The 21,023-nt window shown below is 44.3% G+C and overlaps 1 pseudogene; it reads right to left on the reverse strand.

Moving 5' to 3' along the window:
* Window positions 1–20,026: 20,026 nt before the first annotated feature.
* Window positions 20,027–20,407, reverse strand: LOC140717534 (histone H2AX-like; annotated as a pseudogene).
* Window positions 20,408–21,023: the final 616 nt, after the last annotated feature.

Genomic DNA, 21,023 nt, shown 5'->3' on the forward strand with positions numbered 1-21,023 from the left:
TTATTATCACTGGCAGGAGTCAGGAAATTTGTTAATTTAGCAGCAGCAGTTCAATGCAGGACATGATAATATGGAAAGAATAAATAAATTACAGTATGTGTGTGTATATGGATAAGTATATAAGTAAATTAAATATAATGCAAAAACAGAAATAATATATAGAATACTTCTACAGCAGCTTTTGGGTGTTTTAAAGTGACAAACCCAAGTATCTTCAAACTCCTGATGAAATATATCTGTTGTCTTGCCTTCTTTATACTGTAGCTGCATCAATAGATCCTCAGAGATTGTGACACCCAGGAACATGAAATTGTTCACTGTCCACTTCTGATCCCTCTGTGAGGATTGGTTCGTGTTCCCTCATCTTACCCTTCCTTCAATCAGCTGTTTTGTCTCACTGACATTAAGCACAAGGTTGTTGCTGCGACACCACTCAACTAGCTGGTATATCCCACTCCTGTATGTCCAATCATCTCCATCTGAGATTCTGCCAACAATGGTTGTATGAGGCATATTTATAGATTGCATTTGAGCTATATTTAGTCACATGGTCATGGGTATAGAGGGAGTGGAGCAGTTGGCTAAGCACACATTCTTGAGGTGCAACAGGGCCAGTGTTGATCGTCAGCGAAGAGGAGACATTTGAATTTGAATTGACTTTATTTCTTGCATTTTTCACATACATGAGTAAAAATCTACTTTGTCTCTGTCTAAATATGCAATGTGCAATCATAGTAATATATAATAATTGATAAAAAAAAAGAACAGCCAATGTAACAGGGAGGTACCCTCAAATGAGTGTGAGTTAATCAATCTGATGGCCTGGTGGAAGGAGCTGTCCAGAAGCCTGTCGGTCCTGTCTTTTATGCAGCAGTACCGTTTCCTGGATGGTTGCTGCTGGAATAGATTGTGTTTGGGGTGGTTTGGGTCCACAATGATCCCTTGGGCCCTCTTCTCACACCTGTCTTTGTAAATGTCCTGAATCATGGGAAGTTCACAACTACAGATGCACTGGGCTGTTCGCACCACACCGCAGAGTCCTGCGATTAAGGGATGTACAGTTCCGATACCAGGCAGTGATACAGCCAGTCGGGATGCTCCCAGTTGTGCCCTTGTAGAAAGTTCTTAGGATTTGGGGGCCCATAGCAAACTTCCTCAGTCGTCTGAGGTGAAAGAGGTGCTGTTATGCCTTTTTCACCACTCAGCAGGTACGTACAGACCACATGAGATCCTCGGGTATGTTGCTGCCGAGGAACTTAAAGCTGTTTACCCTCTCAACCCCAGATCTTTTGATGTCAATAGGGGTTAGCCCATCTGCATTAATCCACAAAATCTATGTGGATTATCACCAATCCGCACAGATTGTTGTCTTCTGGTTAGGAAGTCGAGGATCCATTTGCAGAGGGACCAGGTTCCGTAGCTTATTGATCAGGACTGTGGGAATGAAGGTGTTAAACGCTGAGCTCTCGTCAATGAGCAACATCCTGACATAGGCAGCACAGATTCACCACTCTTTACTCAGGAAATTACTCAATATCTTTGTTCTAACCGTATGTCCTAGTATTCTGAGGCTGTGCCCTGTGGTCCTAGACTGCCCCACTATCGGAAATACCCTCCCCACTCCATTCTGGACCTTTCGATATTTGATCGGTTTCAATGAGATTCCCTCATTCTTCTAAAGTCCAGAGAGTACAGGCCCAAAGCCCTCAAACAATCCTTGTTCATTAACCCTTTTATTGCCAGGATCATTTTTGTGAACCTCCTCTGGACGCTCTCCTATGCGAGCTTGTAGCTTTTTAGATAAGGGGCCCAAAACTGTTCACAATACTCCAAGTGTGATCGGATCAATGCCTTATAAAGTCTGAGCTGATCCTATATATCCCTACCACTCCAGTAATATCCCTACCAATAATGTAAGAGTCTCCAGGGTACAGTTTCCCTGTTCCTGTCGTGGTCATTCAGTAATCTGCAGCCTGACCTCAGGTGTGACCAACTCACTGAATCTCCGGTCTCAGCATCCTGGAAACTCTGGGTCTGTCCATCTCCATCTTCATTTCCTTCACACGGTCAGTCAGGAGCTGCACCTCGGTGCTCTTCCCTCATGTGAAGTTATCGGGGACACTGAGTGACTCCCTGATCTCCCACATCCTGAGGTGGAGCATGCCACTGCCATAACTGTAATTCCAGATACTCCAATAGGGAGAGGAATTCCAAAGAAATCCTCTGACATTTGACTTCCCAGAGTACACCGACTTATCTCCCATTTCTCAGCCCACATTTCCAGCTGGTCTATGTTCTCCTGAATCCTTTGGTAACTTCCCTCACGATCCATAACTGCACCAATTTCTGTGTCTCTGCAGACCTACAAATCAGCCCTACTTAATTTTCATCCAAATCATTTCACAAAGAGCAGAATTCCTTGTGGGGCCCCACTGTTCATAGGTCTTTGGTCAGAATCAGACTCCTCAACCATTACCTTCTTTATTCTCTGACCAAGCTGCATTTTGAACACATTTTACCAAATTTCTTTTGAGTCATGTGCTTCCATGCTCTGGATCAGCCTACCATGGGGACTCTTGTTGAAAGATTTACCAAAGTCCTTGTGTCCTAAACTACTACCCAGCTCTCATCAATTGAATTTGTCACTTAAAATGTTCGGCCAAGTTTGCAAGACTTGATGTTGCCCATGCCAAGCGATATTGGCTACTCTGAACTTGTTTATGCTTTTTCAGATGCAAGCTGATCCTATCATTAAATATCTTTTCCAATAATATCCCTCCCACTAACGTAAGAGTCACCAGGGTATAGTTTCCAGTCTTGTCACTATTGCATTTCTTAAAAAGGGGAAGAATATTTGTAATTTTCCACTCTTCTGCATTCTGGCCTGTAATTAAAAGAGCATCAGTTTTTTGTTAAATTTTTGTCCTTATTTTATCCCTCAAGCATCAGGTTTTTGAATCAAAGTTCAAAGTAAATTTATTATCAAAGTACGTATACATTCTACAACTTTGAGGTTTGTTTCAAACAGGTTGCCATAAAACAAAGAAAGCCAAAAGAACCCACTAATAAAATAAGACCATCAAACACCCAATGTGCAGAAAGAAAGACAAATCCTGCAAACAATAAACACAAGCAAATTCTGTAGCGTTTTGAACTGAAATGCTCAAAGAGAGTCTGTGCACAGATGCTTAGTTCAGTGCAGAGTGGAGCAGCGAGCTGAACCGGCTTGTCCCTGGCCTCAGGCTGAACAACCTGACCTTTTCAATCTGATCCCGTGTCTAAATCGTCATCCGAACATTGGTTTCAGTTGCTTTGATAAGATCCAGGTCCTGGTCCCCGCCACCTCGATTTGACCTGTACCTGACTTTTCCATTTCAGCCCAGAGTTTAAATCAACCGTACTTTGGGTCTTCCTCACCCTCAGTGACAGGCCGGCTGCCTCATCTCGGTTCTGCCACATTGAATTGCCTCCAAGTGGAAAGGGAAGTTACAGGCTGTTCATTTACCAGAAAAAGAGATTCACTGGTGTCACCGTAAACCAGAACCAGTAGAGATAACTCCATTTAACTTCACTTAACTCACCACTGAACTGTTTCCCACAATCTATCACTTCATTTTCAATGATTCTGCATCTCATGTTCTCTATTTATTTAATTATGACTATTATTATTATTTTCTTTCTTGTATTTACACAAGTTATTGTTGTTTGCACATTGGTATTTGGCCACCCTGTTGGGTGTGGACTTTCTGTCGTGGTTCTTGGATTTGCTGAGTATGACCGTATGACATCGCAGCAGAATTAGGCTATTTGGCCCATCGAGTCCGCTCTGCCATTCAACCATGGCTGACCCTTTTCTCTCTATGCAGCCCCACTCCTCGGACTTCTAATAACCTATGATGCCATGTCCAATCATGAGCCTATCAAGCTCTGCCTTAAGTACACCCAAGGACGTGGCCTCCACAGCTGTCTGTGATTATAAGTTGAACTAATTCAGCACACTCTGGCTAAAGAATTTCTCTGCATTTCTGTTTTAAATGGACACCCCTCTATCCTGAGGTTGTGCCTTCCAGTCCTAGACTTCCTCACCATAGGAAACATCCTTTCCACATCTACTCAGTCCAGGCCTTTCAACATTCGAAATGAGATTCCCCCACCATCCTTCAAAATTGCAGTGAGTACAGACCTTGAGCTATCAAATGTTCCTCATATGATAACCGTTTCTTTCCCAGAATCATCCTTGTGAACCTGTTCTGGAACCTTTCCAATGCCAGCACATCTTTTCTTAGATGAGGAGCCCAAAACTCTTCAAAATGCTCAAGGTGAGGCCTCACCAATGCTGTATAAAGTCTCAGCATCACATCCCTGCTCTTGTATTCTAACCGCTTGATGTGAATGCTAACATTGCTTTTGCCTCCAACTCTACCTTCAAGTTATCTTTCGGTTGGTCTGCACAAAGACTCGCAAGTCCCTTTGCATCTCAGATTTTTGGATTTTCTCCCTATTTGGAACATGGTCTGTACATTTATTTCTAATACCAAAGTGCACGACCATGCATTTTCCAGCAGTGTATTTCATTTGCCATTGTCTTGCCAATTCTCCTAATCTGTCACCATTCTCCTAGTCTGTCTAAGTACTTCTGCAGCCTTCCTGTTTCATGAAGAGTACCTGCCCTTCTTGTCATCTGCGAACTTGTATCAAAGACATCTATTCCATCATTTAAATCATTGATATACAGCATAAACAGAAGTGGTCCCAACACCGACCCCTGCGGAACACCACTACTCACTGGCAGCCAACCAGAAAGGATCCTTTTATTCCCACTTGCTGACTTGCTGCCTTCCACCAATCAGCCAATGCTCTAACCACACCAGTAACTTTCCTGTAATACCATGGGCTATTAACTTGGTAAGCAGCCTTATGTGTGGCACATTTTCAAAGGCCTTTTGAAAGTCCAAATATATGACATCTGCTGCATCCCCTTTATCTGTCCCTCGTGTAATCTCTTCAAATAATTCCAACAAGTTCATCAGGAAAGATTTTCCCTTAAGGAAACCATGCTGACTTTGTCCTTTCTTGTCCTGTTGTTCCAATACTGCATAACCTCATTCTTAGTAATTAACTCCAACATCTTCCCAACCACTGAGGTCAGACTAACTGCTCTATAATATCCTTTCTGCTGCCTCCCTCCTTTCTTAAAGAGTGGAGTGACATTTACAATTTTCTAGTCACCTAGCACAATGCCAGAGACCATTACTAATGGTACCACAACCTCCACCGCTACCTCTGTCAGAACCCTAGGGTCCAGTTCATCTGGTCTGGGTGACTTATATACCCTCAGGTCTTTCAGCTTTTTGAGCACCTTTTCCTTATAATAATAACTGCATTCACTTCTCTTCCCTCACACCCTTCAACATCTGGCACATGACTAGTAACTTCCACTGATGCAAAACACTAATTTAGATCATCTGCCATCTCCTTCTCTACCCCCCCTCCCCCGACCCCATTATTATTTCTCTGGCCTGACTTTCTAGCAGTCCAATATCCAGTCTCATCTCTCCTTTATGTTTTACATACTTGAAAAAGCTTAAACTATCCACTTTGATAATATTTGCTAGCTTGCTTGTATATTTAATCTTTATCTTCTTTAGGTTGCTCTCTGTAAGGTGTTAGAAACTTCCCAATCCTCTGTATTCTGACTATTTTTTTCTTTGTTTTATGCCCTCCCTTTTGGTTTTACATTAGCTTTGACTTCCTTGTCAGCCACATTTGTACTATTTTGCCATTTGAGTATTTATTTGTTTCTGGAATACATTTATCCTGTACCTCCCTCATTTTTCTCAGAAACTCTCACCATTGCTGCTCTGCTGCTATCTCTGCCAGCATCTCCTTCCAATTTACTTTCGCCAACTCCTCTCTCATACCACTGTTACTACCTTTACTCCACTGAAACACTGCTATGTCAGACTGTACTCTCTCCCTATCCAATTTCAAGTTCAACTCAATGATACTGTGATCACTGCCTCCCAAGGGTTCTTTTACCTGAAGTTCCCTAATTGCCTCCTGTTCATTAAATAACACACAATCCAGTATAGCTGATTCCCTCATAGGCTCAATGACAAACTGCTTTAAAAAGCCATCTCTTAGCCATTCAACAAACTCACTCTCTTAAGATCTATTTCCAACCTGATTCTCCCAATTGACCTGGATGTTGAAATCTCCCATGAAATCTCCAATAACATTGCCCTTTTGACATGCCTTTTCTATTTCCTGTTGTAATCTGTGGTCCACATCCAAACAACCGTTGACGGCCTGTTTATAACTGCATCAACGTCCTTTTACATTTGCAGTTTTTTTAAACACTACTCAATGATTCAACATCTTCCGATCCTATGGCATATCTTTCTACTGATTTGATACCATTCTTTACCAGCAGAGCCATGCCATCCTCATTTCCTACCTTCCTGTCCCTTAGATCTGTCTAACTTGTGCGCTTAGCTCCCAACTATAAATATTTTTCAGCCGTGATTCCGTGATGATCACATTATACATGACAATCCGTAATAGGGCAATAAGATTATCCACCTTATTTTTTGTACTCTGTGCATTGAAGTATAACACTTCAAAAATTGGATTTGCTACCTTATTGATTCTGCATATCTCTGCTGGCTGCTGTTATGTCCTATCATCTGCTGGCTCTTCCTGACAGTGTGACTGCATGCTATCTTTTCTTTCTTTACCATCTGTCCGATCCTGAGTCCTTTCACGCCAGTTCTCACGCCCATCAAAATTAGTTTATACCCTGTCCAAGAGCTCTAACAAACCAGTAGTATGCCCACAAGAAAATAAATCCCAGGGTTGCGTATGATGACAGAAATGTATTTTGATAATACATTTACTTTCAGTTTTGAACTTTGTAGTAGAGAGCCGGGTGTTGTACTGGTCTGTGTCCTCACTGGCCGGTGCTGTGTTCTGGCAGCTCAGTGTGCTTGGAATATGGTGTCAGTGTTTTTACAGAAGTGTGTCCTTATTACACAATGGATCTTGTCCAACTAGGAGCTCAGAATAAGCACTGGAGACTAGAATAATTTTTTCAGACTATTACAGGTCACAGGATCATTCTGGTATGATCTGGAATATTTGACCCATCAAGTTTATACCAGCTCCTGCTACAACATTTCCACAGCCCCATTCCCCACTCTGTTCCCACAGCTCTGCAGGTTATTTCCCCTGAAGGACCTGTCCAATTCCTCTGTGAACACTGGTTGTTCCTGCCACAATCTGGTGAGTCCCATATTTCCCAAGGCAAAGTCAAGAAAGTCTCCCTCCCGGTGGATCATCTACATACTGTTTCAGGAAACCTTGCTGAAAACACTTAACAAATAATGCCCCATCCAAGTCTCGGGTGGTAAGGGAATCCCAGTCACTCTGGGGAGATTATTCACTATAGATACACTGTTGTTTTTACATCAGTCTATAACCTGCCAATATATCTGTTCCTTGCTCCTACTGGTTATTGGGAGCCCTACAGTATAATCCCATCACAGTGATTGCACCTTTCTCATTCCTGAGTTCCACCCACATTGTCTCACTGGATGAGCCTCTGGGATGACCTTGAATTTGTGACATTCTGCCTGATCAGCAGTACAGCTCCCCAATCCTCATTCACCTCCCTCTGGACTGTCTAAATCTGAATCCTGGAATGATTAGCTACCACTCCTGTCCTTCTCTGTAATGGATGAATCTCTGTGCCATGTACTAATCCAGGCTCTAAGTACGTCTGCATTAACTGTTCCACACCCGGCACTGATACAAACACACTTCAGGCCGTCAATGCCACTGTGCTCATTAACTTGGCCTAACTATGCAGTGGTGTACTGGGCCAGTGGCATCAACACGGGTGATGTCATCTGAGAATAAACTGATTAGAAAGGCTGACTCTGTTATTGGAGTCAAACTGGACACACTGGAGGCCGTGGTGGAACAAAGGACCCCACGGAAAATCCTGACAATTCTGGACAATGTTTCTCACCTTCTGCATGCCTCCTTGGCTGAACAGAGGAGCATCTTCAGTAACAGACTAACACCACTGCGCTGCTCCAAGGAGCGCTGTATGAAGTCATTCTGACCCTCGGCTCTGTAATGAGTCAACCTATAGCCGGGGGAGTGATGACACCCCTCATGTCAGACTGTTTGTGGTAACTTTTTATTCTTTCTATCACTTCTAATATTTGTTTATCTGTGCACTTGTAGTGCTACTGAGACACTGTAATTTATCTATTTGGACTTACTTTCTGTGTTAATCCACATCAGTCAATGCCACTACTGACCTTTCACTCTTCCCATCTCCTCTCCTGGAAAAAAAACTCAATGATCCATGTAACTAAAACCCTCCGTCCTGCACCAGCTTGTTAGCCACACTTATAACTGTACCACCTTCTTATTTATTTCCTCGCTAGCAGGTGACACTGGGATTATACCCCCCCACCCCCTCAAGAGTCTCTACTTTTTCCCCCCAACTTCCTGAGTTCTCTTTGCAGGCCTTTGGCTCTTTTGTTAGAACCAATACGGACACGGCCTCTGTCTGCTCACCCTGTCCTTTCAGAATGGCCTGTACTTGTTCAGTTACATCCTTGGCCCTGGTACCAGGGAGGTAATGCACCATCCTGCAGTCTCTCTCCTTGCCACAGATACACCTGTCTGTGACCCCGGCTAAAGAATCCCCCGTGACTGAGGCTCACCGAGAACACAGAACAGTACAGCACAGGAACAGGCCCTTCTTCCCATGATGTCTGTGCTGAACATGATGCCAAATGGAACTAAATCTCTTCAGCCTGCATATAATTCATTATCTAAAACCCTGTTAAATGTCATTATCATATCTACTTCCACCACTCCACATGGCAGCCCACACCCATCCCTCACCACTCTCTGTACGGAAACAGAAATCTTACCTGCCCTAAAATCCACCTTTAAATTCTCACCCTGGCATTTTAAAGCTGTGCCTTCTCATATTTGATATTTCTACCCTGGGGAAGTGATTCTGAATGTCTACCTTGTCTGCACCTCTCATAGTTTTATTAAATTCCCTCAGGTCTCCCCTCAGCCTCCTTCACTCCAGGGAAAACAGTCCCAGTCAGTCTGCTCTTTCCTTGTAACTCAAGCCCCCAGTCCAGGTAACATTACTGTGAATCATTTCTGCACCTTTCCAGCTTAATCACATCTTTCCTCTCATGGTGACCAGAACTGCACAGGGTACTCCTGGTGAGGTGTAATTATTGATTTGTACAACTGTAATGTGATGTCCCAACTCCTCTCAGAGCCTTTGCCGATGAAGGTAAGCATGTCGTGCACCTTCTTCACCACCTTGTCTACCTGTGTTGGTACTTCCAGGGAACTATGTACCTGTGCTTCAGATTTATCTTTTCCTTAACACTCCTCAGGATCCTGCCATTTATTGTGTGTGGCCTGACCTGCTATAACGTCTCAAAATCCATCATTGTGCATTTGTCTGACACTGTAACAACACTGCTCTGTTTCTCTGCACCAACACCCCAGCAATAAATGTCAATGAACCATTCACCTCTGAACTTTGGTCATATATGGTCTAATGAACCCCTCACTGCACCTGTCTCTATTTTGCTGTGCAGGCGTACCTCGACCCCTCTCTATTTCTTTCATTTACAATTTTTCTCCATATAAATAGTAGTGAATTTTGATTCCTCCTACCACATCCCATCACACTTAACACATTAAACTCCATTTACCAAGTATCCGACTCACCAGCTTCCCCATATCCTGTTGTAGAGACCAAATGTCCAATCAGAACATGCCCGTACCACATTCCCCGTCATTGACAATCATGGATTCCTCACTCTCTGCCCCTCCTCCAGGTCATTAATATCAATAGTAAATAATGGAGGGTCCAGAACAGGTTGCTGGTACACTCCAGTAGTTATGTCATCCCAGCCTGAAACAGACCTGTTATTCTGTCTCAGTATGATAACCAGTCTTCAGTCAGTATGAACACACTTCCTTCCCAGTACTGAGATCTGGTCTTGTGCACCAGCCTTTCATGTGGGATCTTGGCAAATGGCTCCTGACAATCCAAAATCACCACTTCTCATTCTTCCCCTGTAAAGTCTCAAATCTCTGGTATGTTTGTCAAACATGACTTAACATTCAGTAACCCAGGTTACAGGGACAAAAACCAGGTTCCAGATGGACAGGGTGGTGAAGAGGCTTTTGGAACACTGGCCTTCAGTCAGGGCACCGAATATAGAAGCTGGGATGAAATGGTGCAGTTGTACAACACGTTGGTTTGGCCGCATTTCATAAATAGTGTTTAGTTTTAGTGAGCATGCAGTATGACAGACACCATTGAGCTGGAAAGAGTGCAGGGGTGATTTACGGGATTGTTACTGGATCTCAAAGGACTGATTTGTGTAAAGTGTTTTGGATGATTTTCCTTGGAATATTGGAGAATGAGTGGTGATATTGCAGAGGTGTATAAAATTGTAAGGGGCCTGAGTTTGGTCAAAGATAACAATGTTTTTGCCAGGGTAGGGGAATCAGGAACTGGAGGGCATTGGTTTGAGATGAGATTTAATAGGAACCTGAAGGGCAACTTTTTCACACACATGCTGGTCAGTAAATGGAATGAGCTGTCAGGAGGAGTGGTTGAATCAGGTGCATTAAAAAGTTACTTGGACAGGTAGATGGGAAGGAAAGGTTTTGAAGGATACGGGTCAAATGCAAGGAAATGGGACAAAGAGGAGGATAACCTTGTTCCTAATGTGGTGGTGAGGGGGTTACTGACCACAAGCTCAGATGGGAACTTTGGTCAGTGTGGACCATTTGAGCTGACGGGCTCGTTTCTGTGCTGTGTGAATCTGACTGTAAACCCTCTTGGCTTAGTTCAATAACATTAAACTTTTCTAAATGACTTGTTATTTCTTCACAGATTATAGACTCCAGTACCTGAAGTGAAGTTAACTGGACTACAGTCACCTGCTTTTTATTTTCCACCCTTCTTCAACAATGGTTTTCAACTCCACTGGGACCTTTCTGTAACAGTGAGTTTTGACAGACTTCAGTGTCTCTACTTTCTCTCCAGACTTCCTGTGAAACCCCCCAGTGCAGGTCATTGGGACCTGGTAATGTTTGCTTTTAGTCCAATTAGTTTCTCCCTCCTGATGGTGATTGTTACACATTATTGCATAATGTTGAAATGTCACCGTTAGATATCTGTGGGATGTTTGCTGTGTCCCCACTGTGAACACTAATGCAAATTATTGAATTAACTTATCTTTTTTTTCCTTATTAGTTTTAGCTTTGGTCTCATCACTGGTTCCTGGAAAAATCCCGATCCTCTTTTCTAACTCCAACCCTTGCCTCTTTATATGCTCTTTGATTTAATATTTCCCTTGAACTCCATTGACCACAGAAGGTTCTTTGCTGTCTGTGATCCTTCTGTTTAATTGGTATCAACGTCTGCTGAGTGTTATGAACAGTCTCCTTAAACATCGCCACTGCTCATCACTGACCTGTCCCTGCACCTATTTACCCCGTCTGCCCCAGACCACTCCACGTTCACATCACTGTAATTGCCTTTATTTCGGTTGAGGACATTGGTTCTGGACCCTGGTGCTCACCCTCAATCTGGCTCTGGAGTTCTCCCACATTGTGATCACTTCTTCACAGATCCTTCACCACAAGATCTCTCTGTAATCCCACCTCATTACACAGATTACATCTGAAATGTCCTGTTCCTGGGTAAGATCCTGTTGTAAGAAACTGTCTCTGACCACTCCACAAATACCTCTTCCACTGTACCAGTTTGACTAATCAATACACAGACTGAAGCAAACTGAGAACAAAATGCTGGAGAAACTCAGCAAACGGTCGACATTTCGGGCTGAGAACCTTCACTGGGATTAGAAAGAAAGGGACAAAAGTCAGAATAAGGTGGTGGGGGGGGGGGGGGTGGAGGACAAGCGAGTGGGAGGTGTGGTTTGTGGAGGAATGATGATGTGAGGAGCTGGGTAACAGGCAGAAAAGGCAAAGAGAGGAAGAGAAAGGAATCCATTAGGACAGAACGTTAGACCATGGGATGACACAAAGGAGGTGGAGAACCAGAGAGAGTTGATGGGCAGGTCATGAGGATGTGTGAGGAGAAGTCAAGGGGTTAAATGGCACCAGAATGGGGGAAAAGTCAGAAAAAAAGGAGCAGTTTGGGAGGGGGGGTAATAGAGGGTAGTGATCTCCAAAATTTGGAGAAATCAATGTTCATGCTGTCGAGATTGGAGGCTACACAGTCAGAATATGAGATGTTGCTCATCTAACCTGTATCTGGCCTCATCGTAGCAGGAGAGGAGGCCATGGACAGACATGTTAGTGATGGCCCTCTGCTGGGTCAGGGTTGACCATGGATATTGTACCCTCGCTGTGAAAGTCAATTTGCAAGCCAGGGTAGTACGATACGTAAAGCAAGCTGTTGCCCATGCAGGGGCTCCTGCTCTCCACACAGCTGATGAATCCAGATCAACGGCAGAGACCGATGGGGTCGGGCACCAATGGTATCACAGGATTGCCAGTCTGCATTGAACATCGGACTGACAGGGAATCCAGCTCTGGATTGTTCCTCGGGGTTTACTTCCGAAGCCTTCTCCATGAATGGGTCGAGCCACAAGCCAGTAGAGGTTTCAGATCAGAATTTTCCTTCCACTAGAGGAGCTGCCAACCGTGGGTGAAAGCCCCATCTGCCCATAACAGTTAGTTATATGATGCCAGTAAACCCATTTAGACCCTCCCCTGTCACTGGAAAGAGTTTGTTGGGCTTGGTAGCTAAGCCATATGTAAAAGTCAGGAGCTGGACTTGGTTGACAGAGGCAATTTGAAGCAGCAATTAATAGGAAGTGACAGCTTGTCCCCATTACCACCCCACCACTGGTTAAGACACCTGTAAGGCACCAATATGTCAGTATGTGAATGGGAAATGGAACTAGAATGCGTTGCCATTGGCAGATTGTGGTAGTTGCAGCTCACAGAGCAAAGGTACTCGATGTAGTGGTACCCCATTCTGCTTCCGATTAAATCTCTCATGACAATCACATTTCCATTCTCATCTCTCTTTGATATTTCCCCTTTTGTGTTTTATCCCATCGGGAGGAACACTTGAGGATCCTGAGACCACACCTCCCCATGTCTTCTTTCCCTCCCCTTTCACCATCGCCGTCCCTACATGTAAGGTACCTATGAAAAGTATTCGTGCTGCTTTAAAGTTTTCATGTTTTATTGTTTTACAACATTGAATGATGGTGGATTGAATTTGGCATTTGTTTTACTGATCAAGAGAAAAAGACTTTTGTGTCAAAGTGAAAACATCTCCACAAAGTGCTTTAAATTACTTACAGATATAAAACACAAAATAATTGACTGTATAAATATTCACCACCAAATCATCACTGATACAGCCAAGTAGTTTTAGGAATTACATTATCAGTTAAGTGGAGGTCACTGTGTGAGTCAAGGTGTCTCAATTGATTGTAGTAAAAATACACGACTGTTGGTAGTCAGTATCCTGGGAGAAACTACACCATAAAAACAAATTAACATTCTGAGCAGCTCTGCAAAAAGGTAATTGAAAAACACAATTCAGGAGATGGATACAAGAAAATTTTCAAGTCACTGAATATCCCTTGGAGTACAGTTAAGTCACTCATCCTGAAATGGAAAGAATATGGCCATCCTCAAAAACTGAGTGACTGTGCAAGAAGGGGACGAGTGAGGGAGGCCACCAAGAGACCTATGCTAACTTTAGAGAAATCACAATCTTCAGTGGCTGAGATGGGAGAGACTGTGTATACAACAACTGTTGCCCAGATGCTTCACCTGTCAGAGCTTTATGGGAGAGTGGCAAAGAGAAAGCCATTGTTGAAAAAAAGCTCTCATGAAATCTCACCTGGAGTTTGCCAGAAGACTCTGAAGTCAACTGGAAGAAGGTTCTATAGTCTGATGAAACCAAAACTGACCTTTTTGGCCATCAGATTAAACACTAAGCTTGGCGCAAGACAAACACCGCACAGCATCAAAAACACACCATCCCAGCATGGTGAGGCTGCATCTTGCTGTGGGGATGTTTCACTGCAGCAGGTTCTGAAAGGCTCATAAAAGTAGAGGGTAAAATGAATGCAGCCGAATACAGTGAAATCTTGGAGGAAAACCTAGTTCAGTCTGCAAGTGAACTGTGACTTAGGAGAAGATTCATTTTCCAGCAGGAGAATGACCTCAAGTATAAAACCAAAACTACACAGGAATGACTTAAAACCAAAGTTAATGTCCTGGAGTGGCCAAGTCAGAGTCCGGACCTCAATCCAATTGAGAATTTGTGGCTGGACTTGAAAAGATCTGTTCACTCGTGAACCGCATGCAATCTGACAGTGCTTCAGCAGTTTTGTAAAGAAGAATGGGGAAAATTATTCCATTTTTCTTTGTCCAGATGTGCAAAGCGCATAGAGACCTATCCACACAGAGTCAACGGTAATTAATGACAAAGCTGCAATAACTGACTTGAAGGAGGTGAATACCAATGCAATTAAATTATTTTGTGTTTTATATTTGCAAATAATTAGACCACTTTGTAAAGATCTGTTTTTCACTTTGACACCAGAGAGTCCATTCTGCTGATCAGTTTGGGAAAATAAAGCCAAATTAAATCCACTGTGAATCAACGTTGCAGAACAATAAACATGAAAACCTCCAAAGGAGACTGAATACTTTCGATGGCACTGTATCCACCCCTTCACCAGCACATTATGAACAAATCCACCCTGCTCCTTTCCATTTTGCCGATTCCATGTGGAACATTAAACATGTTGGAATGTCAGATTCCCAGTCCAAGTCTCTGTAACCATGTCCCTGCAATAGCTGGTAAATCAAACATATTTGTCAGTACACAATATGGAACAGATGGCAACCTGCCCTTCAGTCCACAATATCTTGTTACGAACCCCGTAACTGGGTCACTTACCAGCAAAGATAGAGAGGTCCGTTGAAGTCTGATGATACTATTTTATCACAGTATTTATTAGTAAAAATACACAAAAATAATATCAATGCAAATATACAGATAATATACGTCGTCAATACTAAATCTAAAAGTGCGGGTATAATAATAATCAATAAGAAATAAGCTCTATCGTTGTCTAGGGGATAAATGTATTGTCCGATGGAAATATAAAAGTCATTCAGTTTATGCAGGCTGCAGCCTTTGGGGACCGCTGGGTTTACAATGGTTGGAGAGAAAGAGAGATTTGGGAGAAAGTGAGATTTGGGAGAAAAACTTGCCGATTCCTTTTATGATTTCAATCCGTCGGAGTCTCGTTAGTGTGGCCGTTCACTTGTGGCCTCTCCTTTATCTAAGCCATTCTTCCGTGGCGAGCCTGCCAATCCCAGGCAAGGGAAGGACGCACACGAGCCCCCCACTGGCTGTCGCTATTAAATGCTGTCACGGGAGTTCTAGCGTTTCTCCTGGTGCGTCTGAAGGGGTTGTTCCCCAGACCCTCTTTTATCCTTACTCACGGGGTCTCAGATGTCAATCAGGTTGGGATGATGCAATCCCTCAACCAACCCACTCTGGTCGTCCCCTGAGGGGCTTCAATGAATAGTACAGTACTCAATACACAATTCCGTCTCCAAGAGACAATGGTCGTTATCATTGGCTTTGCTTCGCTGAGGCCAGGACACATTCCAAACCTTGTGGATTCTGTCTCATTTCCTGGGTCCCAGACCCGAATTAATAGCGATCTTGTGATTCTCAAAAAGGAGGGGGCGACTTTGTACCCTTCCGCCCCTCAGAGTTGTGGCACATTCGTAACAATCTGCACCAATCATAACAATGTTGAGACTATATAAAGTACTGGTGAAGTCTCACTGGAGTATTGTGAGCATTTGTGAGCCCTTTATCTTAGGAAGGATGAGCTGCAACTGGATGTGTTTCAAAGGAGATTCTCAAAATTGACTCCAGGATGAAACAGCTTGGCATATGAAGAGTGTTTGATTGCTCTGGGCCTGTACTCACTGGAATTTAGGTCAATAAGGGCTGACCTAATTGAAACCTATTGAATGGTGAAAGGCGTTGATAAACTGGATGTACAGAGGATGGAAGTGTCTGAGACTAGAGGACACAGCCTCAGAATAGAGCACCATCCTTGTAGAATGTGGAGATGAGGAATTTCTTTAGCCAGAGAGTGGTGAATCTGTGGAATTTGTTGCCTCAGGCAGCTGTGGAGCCAATACTTTATGTATATTTAAGGCAGAGGTTGGTAGATTCTTGATTGGTCAGATCATGAAGGGTTACGGGGAGAAGGCAGGAGATTGGGGCTTTGAGGGAAAATGGATTAGCCATGATGAAATGACAAAGTAGATTTGATGGGCCTAATTCTGATCCTATATCTTAGAGTCTATATCACCACCTCTGAAACCTCGATCAATTTTGTCAACCGTGATCTGCCCACACAAAACCATGCTGATTGTCCATAAGCAGGCCATGCCTTTCCAAATGTGCATAAATTCTGTACCTCAATATCCTCCCCAGTAGCTTCTCTACCACGGAAATGAGGGTGTGTTGCAAATAGATCCCTGGATTCTTGTTATTTCCCTTCTTGATCAAAGCTGCAACATTTGCGACACTCAAGTCCTGTGGGACCTCACATGTTGTGATCGAGGACACACTGGTCCTTGTCAAATCGCCAGCAATCTGCTCATTTGCTTCTTTCACTATTGTAGGATATATGCCTTTAGGTTCTGGAGTCTTATCCATCTTATTGCTTTTCAGACATCCCAGCACAACCTCCTACTTAATCTCAACACGTCTCTGCACATTAGCCTGCTCCACTCTGTTTTCATTCACATTCAGTTCCTTCTCCTCAGTAAATATTGACAGAACATACTCATTTAGTACCTCAGCCACTTGGTCTGACTTCAACCTCATCATTCCTCCTTTAATCTTGAGTGGACCTTTCCAGTCTCTGGTTATCCCTGTTTAACTAATATAAATCAAAAGGCCTTGGGATTATCTTTGATCCCACTCCACAAGGACAGTTTGAGGCCCCATTTGGCCTTTCCTATCACCAGCTTTGGCATTTCCCCGCTATCTTTATATTCCAAAAGCACTCAGTCTGATTTTAGCTTCATAAACCTTCCATATCCTTCTGACTAAATTCAGGATCTCTCCATGCATCCAAACTTCCCTTGCCTTACCACCCATGTCCTTACTCCTTACAGGAACATGCTGATCCTGAACTCTGAGCTGCTGGTCTTTAAATAACTCCCGCATGTCAGATGTGGACTTGTTTGACAGTGGCTGCTCCCAATCAATGCCCCTTGGCTTCTGTCTTACTCTGTCCTGACTTGCCCTCCTGCAATTCAGTACCTTCATACAAGATCTGATTTTATTCTTCCTCATAACTAAGAAAAAAAAATAAGATCCCAGAATATTCACTGACTCTTAGCTGTTAGCTGGCCTGGCTCATTTCCCAAAACTAATTCCTCCTGTTCTCTCCTCTCGTTGGGCTCTGTACATAATGTTTCAAACACTCTTGAGATTCGCTGAAGAAATCCTGTGCATCTAAGTATTAAACAAATTCCCATCAATTCTAGGGAAGATAAAGTTCCCCCACTGGTTATTGGGGGCCAGTACGATAATCCCATCAGTGGATCTGCAGATTGCCTCTGTAAATGAGCCTTCCAGTTTGTTGTGATATTCCCAGTGGGGTAACCTCTGCTCCTGTTAAACCCCACTCACATGTAAAACAATGAAACGCAGGAGCGTTGAGCTGGCAGCCCTGTCTGTCCGACAACAGAATACTCCTAATGTTGAAATAAACTAATTTCAGCCTATCAGTCCCAGCATGTTTATTAGCCTGACATTGGCTCTCGTTCTTTTCAGACTGTCTTGTCATACATACATTCTCCCACTTGCGATTCCAGTTCAAACTCTGCCAAGTGACACCATCAAACCTCCTGGTGAGAATATTGGTTCCCCTCTGGTTCAGATGCAAATGGCCTTGTTTGTCCCAGTCTCCCACCTGCCTGGAAGGGAGCCCATTGATCCATGAATCTGAAGACCTACCTCCTGCATCAGTTCCTCAGCAACATATTAAACTGCACGAAATATCGTTTTCTCACCGCACCAGCAGAAGGTTTGGCCCACAATTCCGTAATTACAATGCTGGAAGTCCTGCTTTTTAACCTCACTCCCGAAAATCACTGTAGGACCTCATACCTGCTCGTTTAAACCCTCAACATATTGGCTCCCCTCTTCCTTGGATCCGTCTCACCTTTCCCCCGTGACCCCAATGATCCTTGTACCTGAAGCCCCCAACCACCATGCACCAGAAGCGCGGTCTATATATCCTTATATCTGCCGATGTATACTGTTCGTTTATGTGACCGGACTTTCATTTCCCTCGCGACCCAGAGGAACAATTGTTCTGATGAATTAACCCTCTCATCACTGGAAATGACTGCACCCTCGCCCACCAACTGCTGTGTGTGAGGACGCTCACACTGGTCATGGGGCCGGGGAGGGACAGACCGAGGTTCTCGGGGATTTGCGGAATGGAAAAGCACTTCCTGTAATTTAAAGCACGAGAATCAGGAAATTTTCAGAAATGCTCCAGTCTATACGTGGTGTGTGAGGGAGTTTTTTTTCGCTGGAGCGCTTTGTGTCGGATAAACCGTTGGAAATTGGCGGGTGTAGTAAAGTGAAGGCTGTGCTGGACGATGAGAGGCCGCTCTCGGCTCTGTCCGTCACTCTGACTCTGTCTCCTCCCCTCCCCGCCTCTGTCTCTCTGCGCGTTTCTCGGGCAGGTCGGGGCGCTGTGTATAAAAGGAGACAGCAGCAGTCGGTTTGTCACTGAGCAGCGACCTGAGTGAAGCAGCATCATGTCTGGCAGAGGGAAAGGAGGCAAAGGACTGGGCAAAGGCGGAGCCAAGCGGCACCGTAAAGTGCTCCGTGATAACATCCAGGGCATCACCAAACCGGCCATCCGCCGTCTGGCTCGCCGTGGCGGCGTCAAGCGGATCTCGGGTCTGATCTACGAGGAGACCCGCGGGGTGCTGAAGGTTTTCCTGGAGAATGTGATCCGGGATGCGGTCACCTACACTGAACACGCCAAGCGCAAGACGGTCACTGCCATGGATGTGGTGTACGCTCTGAAACGCCAGGGCCGCACTCTCTATGGCTTCGGCGGCTGAAAAACTCCCACTTCCTCCCGAGAACAACACAAAGGCTCTTCTAAGAGCCACCCACCGCCTCACAGAGGGAGCAGTTAACCTGGAGCAGGATCAGGTGAAGATTTAACATTTATTTTAATTAATGTTTTTGTTGAAGCTCAAAGTTATCGTAATTCTCGGAGTGAGGAGATTGTCTCACTGATGTTGATGAACTACACTTATTATGTAGGGTAACTACATAACTACATTATGTAGGGTCAGGGTAAATCTGACCCCTACCCTCTCGCTGCAGTTCTCCCGCAAAGTTGGGTTTACCTTGGATCTTGTCAACACGATTCGGCTTGTTTTGGAAAGTAATACAGGACATTTAATTTCACCCTCTCGTTCCTCAAAAAAAAATCTCAATTAATTCGAAATTGGTGAGTAAGTAATGGAAAGTAGAGGTAATGACTTCCTAACACCCGTGAAGCTCATCGTTCACCCATTCCCCCCACTCCGGCGTAACTGCTCTGGAATGGCAGGCGGATAGAAGCCAATCATAGGCCTGGTTAATATACTTGATATCTGACGGGACAGTACAACAGTCAGTGCAGGACTCAGCTCCATGTCAGACAGCGCTCCGACTACTGACTGCCGCACACCAGTAAGGAATTTCATTTTACCCTACAGGAAAGGAATGAAACGGAGACCTTCCCTCCGCCCTCTTACTAACCGTACAGCAGCCCTTCCACGGATGTTGTGAGTGGCTCTGAAAAGAGCCTTTGGGTCACTGAGTTCAGTGTCTGTCAGTTTACTTACTGGCGCCGCCGGTTTTCTTGGGCAACAGGACGGCCTGGATGTTCGGTAACACACCGCCCTGAGCGATAGTCACCCCTCCCAGCAGCTTGTTCAGCTCCTCGTCGTTGCGGACGGCCAGCTGCAGGTGCCGGGGGATGATGCGGGTCTTCTTATTGTCCCGGGCCGCGTTGCCGGCCAATTCGAGGATTTCGGCCGTCAGATACTCGAGCACAGCAGCCAGATAGACCGGGGCACCGGCACCCACCCGCTCGGCATAGTTGCCCTTTCTCAGGAGTCTGTGAACCCGGCCGACCGGGAACTGCAGCCCAGCCCGAGACTAGCGAGACTTGGGTTTACTCTTGGCCTTGCCACCGGTTTTCCCTCGTCCGGACATTTCACAGCCTCAGCAAGTCTTTCACAGAGAATGAGGAAATACGACAGCACTCGCCCTTCTTCTACCTTCCAGAAGAATGTAGCGGAGCATTTGTGATTAGTGAAACAGTGCTTAATCTGATTGGAGAGAGCACATAATCCAATCAGATAGCTGTTTTATTCACCAATCATGAGACCGCATCAGCAGAAGCGCAAAAAACCGCGTACATCCCAACTGAACTGAAATGTGAAAAAAAGCCCGCCAAATGATCCTTTGTGAAAGCCTAATCTAAAGTTAAATCTAATTATCGACTCGGTATCCGCATTGCTCCGTGTTCAGCTCTCGCATTGAAATGAGATTCAGAGAAGTTACCAAAATGGGACAGAAATTAATGAAGATCATTCCCCACCCCAATTAAACCAGGAACGGCAGAACGGTCTCCTATAGAGATACTTTATGTGATGAGCAAGACGAACTGACGGGGAGGGAGTGGTAGTGTTTGTGTCTGTGCTGTACGAATGTAACAAAGACATTATGATTATACTGAGCAGGGGACCATCTCTGATTAACATGGAGAGAATTTGGATTAGATTACGAAGAAATTTCTGCACTTTAATATCTAAGTTAATATTTCCAA

Source organism: Hemitrygon akajei, chromosome 28 (genome assembly GCF_048418815.1).
Source record: "Hemitrygon akajei chromosome 28, sHemAka1.3, whole genome shotgun sequence".
NCBI lineage: Eukaryota > Metazoa > Chordata > Chondrichthyes > Myliobatiformes > Dasyatidae > Hemitrygon > Hemitrygon akajei.